The following is a 6,560-nucleotide window of genomic DNA, read 5'->3' as shown; positions in this document are numbered from 1 at the left end:
GTACAGAGTTTCAGGCATGTAAGATGAAAAAGTTCTAGAGATCTGGTGTACAACACTGTGTCTACAGTTAATGCTGTGTTTATGCTTAAACACTTGTTAAGAAGGTAGATCCCATGCTAAGTACTCATACAACAATAAAAAATGAATTAAATGTAGAAAAAATAGAAAATGAAAATATTGAATCTAAAATATTATTTTTTACCACAAAAATGTATTCATCAATAAATGATCCATATAGGGGTCCTGATCAAGGTGGCAGAAGTGGTAAATGCTGTGCTTGCCTCCTCCCAGGACCACATCAAAATTACAACTAAATCATAGAATAATAAACCTAGACAACCATCTGAACGCTAGCTGAACATAAGTCTTATAACTAAGGATATAAAGAAGCAGCAGCATAGAGACTGGTAGGAGGGATGAAGACATGAAAGTGGTGGGCCCCACACCCATGTGCAACAATTGAGAATTGGGACATCTCTGCCGTAGAGGACCTAATTTCTGCCATTCCAGCCCCACACCAGGCTCCCAGCCTGGAATACTACTGCCAGGAAGAGGAGCCTCCAAAACACCTGACTGTGAAAATCAGCAGGGATTCTGTCCATCCTCAGACAAAAGGCTTCTGAGGGTCAGTCCCACCCACTGAGGTGCCAACAGCAGTCAAAGCTCAACTACAACAAGACGGCACACACAACCCACACAAGGGGCACTCGTGAAGCGCCTAGCTCAAGTGATCAGGGAGACCAGGCCCTCTGGACACCTACTGCATAATGCCACCCTGCAAGCCTGGGAGACATAGCAGATCTACCTAATACATGGAAACAAACAGAAGCCGCCAAAATGTGGAGACAAAAATACATGGCTTGAAGAAAGAACAGAAGAAGTCTCCAGAAAAAGAACTAAACAGAACGAAGGCAAGCAATCTACCAGATACAGCGTTCAAAACATGGTTATGAGGATGTTCAAGGAACTTAGTGAGAACTTCAACAAAGAGATAGTAAGCATAAAAAAGGACACAGAAACCAGAAAAAGGAACCAGGCAAACATGAAGGCTACCATAACTGAAATGAAGATTACAATAGATGGAAGCAACAGCATATTAGATGAAACCCAGGATCAAACCAGAAAGTTGGAAGACAAGGTAGCACAAAACATCCACTCAAAACAGCTCTTTATCTGCCCTTTAATTCTAAATGACAGCTTTGCTGGGTAGAGTAATTTTGGTTATAGGTCCTTGCTTTTCATCATTTTGAATATCTTGTGCCAAACCCTTCTGGCCTGAAATGAGTCTGTTGAGAAATCAGCTGACAGTCTTATGGGAGCTCCCTTCTAGGTAACTGCTTTTCCTTTTCTGCTTTTAAGATTCTCTCTTTGTCTTTAACCTTTAGCATTTTAATTATGATGTCCTTGGTGTGAGCCTCTTTGGATTCATCTTGTTTGGGATTCTCTGTGCTTCCTGGATTTAAATGTCTCTCCTTCACCAGGTTAGGGAAGTTCTCTGTCATTATTTTTTCAAATAAGTTTTCAATTTTTTGCCGTCTCTCTTCTTCTTCTAACACCCCCATGATGAAAATGTTAGTATGCTTGAGATTCTCCCAGAGGCTCCTTACACTATCTTCATTTTTTTACTCTTTTTTCTTTCTGCTGTCCTGATTGGGTGTCTTTTGCTTCCTTATATTCCAAATCACTGATTTGATTCTCTGCTTTCATCTACTCTACTGTTGATTCACTATAAATTATTCTTCCTTTTAATTAGTGTATCCTTCATTCTGACAGGTTCTTTTTTATGGTTTCCTTTTTAATGCTGTTGAAGTTCTCACTAAGTTCAGTGAGCACCCTTGAACTCTGTATCTAGTAGGTTGTTTTCTCCATTTTGTTTAGTTCTTTTTCTAGAGTTTTGTCCTATTCGTTCATTTGGAACATGTTTCTTCGTCTCCTCATTTTGGCAGCCTCCATGTGTTTGTTTCTATGTATTAGGTAGAGCTGCTATGTCTCCTGGGCTTGGTAGAGTGGCCTTATGTAGTAGATGTCCTGTAGGGTACAGTGGCATAGCCTCTCCTGATCACTCAAGCTGGGTACTCTGGATACGACCCCCCACTCCACCCCATGTGAGCTGTGTATACCCTCCTGTTCTAGTTGAGCCTTGGTTGCTGTTAGAACATCAATGGGAGGGATTTACCCCCAGTACAATTGGCTGCAAGGACTGGCTGTAACCACCAACCACCGCGGAGGACCAGCAGGGGACCATCCCACAGAGGACTTACTTCAACAGTACTCTGGTGCCCACTGAGTCTGTCCCTTGAGTGTGTCACTTGTGGAGGTAGTAGGGTGGTGCTCTGATGTGATCTGAATCTGTCCACCAGGTGCACTGGCTCTGGAGCCTCTCAGGTGGTGCAGGCAAAGGTCAGCCGCCACCTATGTTCTGCTCAGGGCCACCTGCCATGAGCTACAAAACAATCTGCAGATGGCTGCTACTTGTGCTGGGCTTGGAGGTACCCAGGAAAGGCCAAATTGTGAACCAAAGCCAGCTGCTGCTAGTGCTGGGCTTAGGACCACTTAGCTAGAGTTACAGGGCATGCTGAGGCCAGATGTTGCTTGTTTGATAGATTTTAGAACAGTTTGAAACATGAGCCAAGACAGGTCATTTGTATGGAAAAGCCACTGGAAACAGCTTGGGTAGGCCTGTAAACTGGGTGGGGTGGGGTCTCAGGGAATCACCAGGGTGCAGTAAATAGTGTGAGCCATGTTGATAGAGACTCAGATATGATGCTGCTTTCCAACTCTGGGGTGAGGGATGTCTCTGAAAAGGAACAGTGGCCTCTGCCAGCACTTCTGTCTGACAGAAAGCTGCTGCCCCCAGCTCTTGCCCTGATGTCAGACATTTCAGTTCCTCCCCATATGTCCCTGTTACCTTTCAAGCTGCTGTCCCAGTGCTGGAGCTCAGAGGAAGTGAGTCTGAGTATATCTATGCACAGGTCCTGTAAGAGGAACTGCCTGAACACCAGCAGCCTTCCATCTCCCTCAGCCACAATCCCTGATGGTTTTGTCAGAAGTTATGGGGACTTCTCTTCCAGGCACTGGAACCCTGGCCTTCTGTGGGACTGGGCCCCCTCATTCCTTGGGGGGGGGGCTCTGCAGCTGAGACATCCCTCCCAATTTTTATCCACACATGTGGGTGTGGGATTATCCTGTTCTGCGACTCTGCCCCTCCTACTAGTCTCCATGTGGCTTCTTTAAATCCCTAGTTGTAGGACTTCCATACAGCCAGATTTCAGGCAGTTCTGAATGATGGTTGTTCTCTAGTTGTAATTTTGATGTGGTGGTGGGAGGATCTGAGTACTGCATTTACCTCTGTCACCATCTTGACCAGGAGTTCTGCCTATTTTTTTTTAAAAAGTAGCACTTCTCGATTTAGTAGCTTGATAAGAAGTATTTTCTTTTGTTCTGCAGTAGGTGGCAGTGAAGCACAGTTTTTAAGTTTCTCTTGCTCTGTTCTGGTTTGTCAGCTCTCTGCAGGATGGTGGAAAATGCCCTATATTCCCTGGGGAGGTGGGCATCTCCTCTGTGACCAGGTCACCTCGGTTCCAGGTTTCTAGCCCCATGGAGCAATGTGGTTGGCGATGGGGTTCCAAGCCTGTAAAATCCCAATGCTGACATCTGCAGAGATGAGTGGGGATGGGGTGACCTGGGAGAGGCCGAGTGGTGTGTTTGCAGATTTGTTCTCCTCCCAGTAATGGTGACAACTAGACCTCAGCTGCCTCACCTTTGTATCTTCGCCCATCACTGGCATTAGCCAAAGCGTGCACCTGCCACTCAGGGGAAAAAGCATCTGTTGCTCCAGTTCTCAGGGCTGCAGATAACATGCTCTGTAACTTAACACTCATGGCTACAGCTTCTTTGGGGGCTTGCTGCTAATTCTGGGAGGGTGAGGGGAGGCAGCCAGGCTCCGTGGCTTTGTTTTTCTGCCTAGCAATGGCGGCCACCATACAACCACAGCTACACCTCGGCTACACCTCTGCTCGGGTCACTGGGATCAGGCGCAGCACATACCAACCACTCCATTAGGAATGCTCACCTCACTGTATCTCTCTGCTCCTCTGGGCTACAGGGAGTGCAGGAGGCAACCTGACTCCTCCCCTCTCCTGAGACCTGCAGCGAGCTCCGGGCTGCATCTGTAGTATCCGTCCCTGCTCTTCTCCCTCCCCTTCTCCCCCAGACTCTCCCACCTTCAGATGCTTCAATGTGTGGATCTCTCAGACATGTTTGTACATTGAGCAGGGAATCCTTTACTGAATTATAGCTGTTCAACTTGTAACTTCAAGGGGAGAAACCAGGGGGGCCTCTCACGTTGTCATTTCTCTGACGTCACTCCTCCATTCTTTCATGTTTTAATTTTCCCATGCTCTGAACTCAAATATAATAGTTAGAAAACCCTCTGTTTCTCAAAAAGATAGTAATACTGAGAAAGTTCACAGTTCCAGTGACCATTGCCATCTAGGCAACTCAGAGTGGTCTTTATGTGCGGACCGTCCCATTTTTCCATGGAAATTGAATACCCACATCTGCGAGGGACCTGCAGTGTGGGTTCATTCACTCCTCTAATGCATCGCACCAAGACAACACCAGAACGCAGGCCACCTGGCCTGATTCCACACACGTATGATGACAGATACACAGCTGGAGGGCGGAGAGAACCATGCGTTCCCCCTTCGCTTTTTCTTTTGTCTATCTCTCCACTAGATGTAAACTCCTGTGGGCAGGATGTTGTGACCTAAAACAGTTCCTGGCCCAGATTAAGTGCTCAATACATATCTGATGAAGGAAGGGGTGTTATCAGTCACTGAGGTGCCATCAGACAAATGGCCTGCCTGGTCCCTCCAAGCTGGTCCCTCAGACATGCATTCCTCTGACCCAGGTCCCTCCTACCTGGGTGGCCCCTCAGGCGGCTCTCGGTGAGCTCGGAGATGGTTCCAGCTGTCGAAGTCTTTTTCAGTCGAGCTACCCCAGAAGCACTGGTACCTCCTGGTTTGTTGAGCATGTCCTCGCTACTGGCCCTCTTGAGCTAAGAGAGAGGTAGAGGGGATAGAGAGTTACATTTTCAGTGCGGAGTGCTGTAAACCAAACGGCATGTGAGCACTGCCACCTTCCCAGAGGCTAAGACACAGTGATGGCACTTGGAGGAGCACTATGGTGCGAATGGGCCAGTGCAGAGCTAGACAGGCTTGCGTGTATCTTTCATAGGTCCGAGTATGATCTTCCATCACTGTTGCAAAGAACAGAGTAAGATCATGGGTGAATATTACCCATCATGTCACACTTCAAATAATGAATTCTTAAAAACCCTGCTTTCCTGAAAAAATATTTTTTCAAAGAATGAGGGCTGATGGAAAAAGAACTGTGAGATGCACCAAAGTCAGGACATGGCAATGCACAAAATAATGCAAGAGCAGCAAAATTAGCTTGAAAATATATGGCTGGAGGAAGCAGAGAGGAGAGATATGAAAGACCTGAATATCTGCCATGTGTTCAACACCAACATGATCTATAGGCAACGTGTTCAAAGGGAGGAAAGGAACTTTTTTGGAGGCCAAATGAACACCATTAATGAATGACTGAAAGAAAAGCAGAACCCCTTACTCCTTTCCTGCTTTCTTCTCTGCCATGAGAAGGGAGAACAAACATATGTTGAAAGAAATTGAAGTTTAAGAGGGGGACCCCCCCATTCAGCATCTCTGGCCTGTCTGGAGAGAGGCCATCAGGAGTCGGTGAGGCCTTTCTCCAAGTTCACAGTTAGTATGACAGTGATGTCACTCAGGGTAGGATTCATCAAAGTGAATACGCAATGGAAGATGCCAAACGAGGGTCGGCCACAGTTGGTTTGAAATAAAACACCTGTGCATGGTTGGTTGCACCGAGGAGAGCACAGTGAGAGCCTGCAGCCCATCAGAAAACAATCCTACATGTTGACAACCATATTAGTATCTCAACTGCAGACCCGCTGCTGGTGCCAGGCTGTTGTGCAGTTTAATGCACCAGGAGTGTTTTGGATTCCAGATTTGTATTTGACACACCTCTTCCTGTGTCTTGCCTTGTACCCGCAACTTCACTGAAACCATATAACGGGAAATAAGACCCAGACACCAACACATGGATGTGGCCGAAGACCATCGGTGCTGGGCTGCTCGTTGCTCGGTGCTGCGGGCCCTCATCATTTCCAAACCTGCCAATCTGCTAACTATTCTGACTGCAGAGCTAGGTCCACTGAAGCCCATTCCCAGGCAGCTCATACTTGCTTGGAGAGACCTATGTTGAGTGCATGGAGTGCAGTTTGAATGACCTGGTTAGCATGGTCTGCGTGCTTTAAGGAGACGCGTCCCACAGAGTAGGACCTAACTGCAGAATGTTTCCGTTTCATTGTTAAAGACTTGAGTTGACAACTTATGATGAGGACAAGGCGTCTCCACGCCTGGAAGGCCTGGAGAAAGGCCACAGGGAACCGCACAGCCTGCTCCACCTGCTGTGAGCCTGCAGGGACAGCTGATGAACCGGCGCAGGGAGGGTAA

The 6,560-nt window shown here is 47.0% G+C and overlaps 1 pseudogene; it reads left to right on the top strand.

Moving 5' to 3' along the window:
* The first annotated feature begins 4,961 nt into the window (after positions 1 to 4,961).
* On the top strand, positions 4,962 to 6,560 carry LOC107524544 (proteasome subunit alpha type-1 pseudogene; annotated as a pseudogene).

This window comes from Miniopterus natalensis, chromosome 17, assembly GCF_054644295.1.
Source record: "Miniopterus natalensis isolate mMinNat1 chromosome 17, mMinNat1.hap1, whole genome shotgun sequence".
NCBI classification, from domain to species: domain Eukaryota; kingdom Metazoa; phylum Chordata; class Mammalia; order Chiroptera; family Miniopteridae; genus Miniopterus; species Miniopterus natalensis.
The sequence above is the reverse complement of the archived record's forward strand: the minus strand, read 5'-3'. Positions and strand labels throughout refer to the sequence as shown.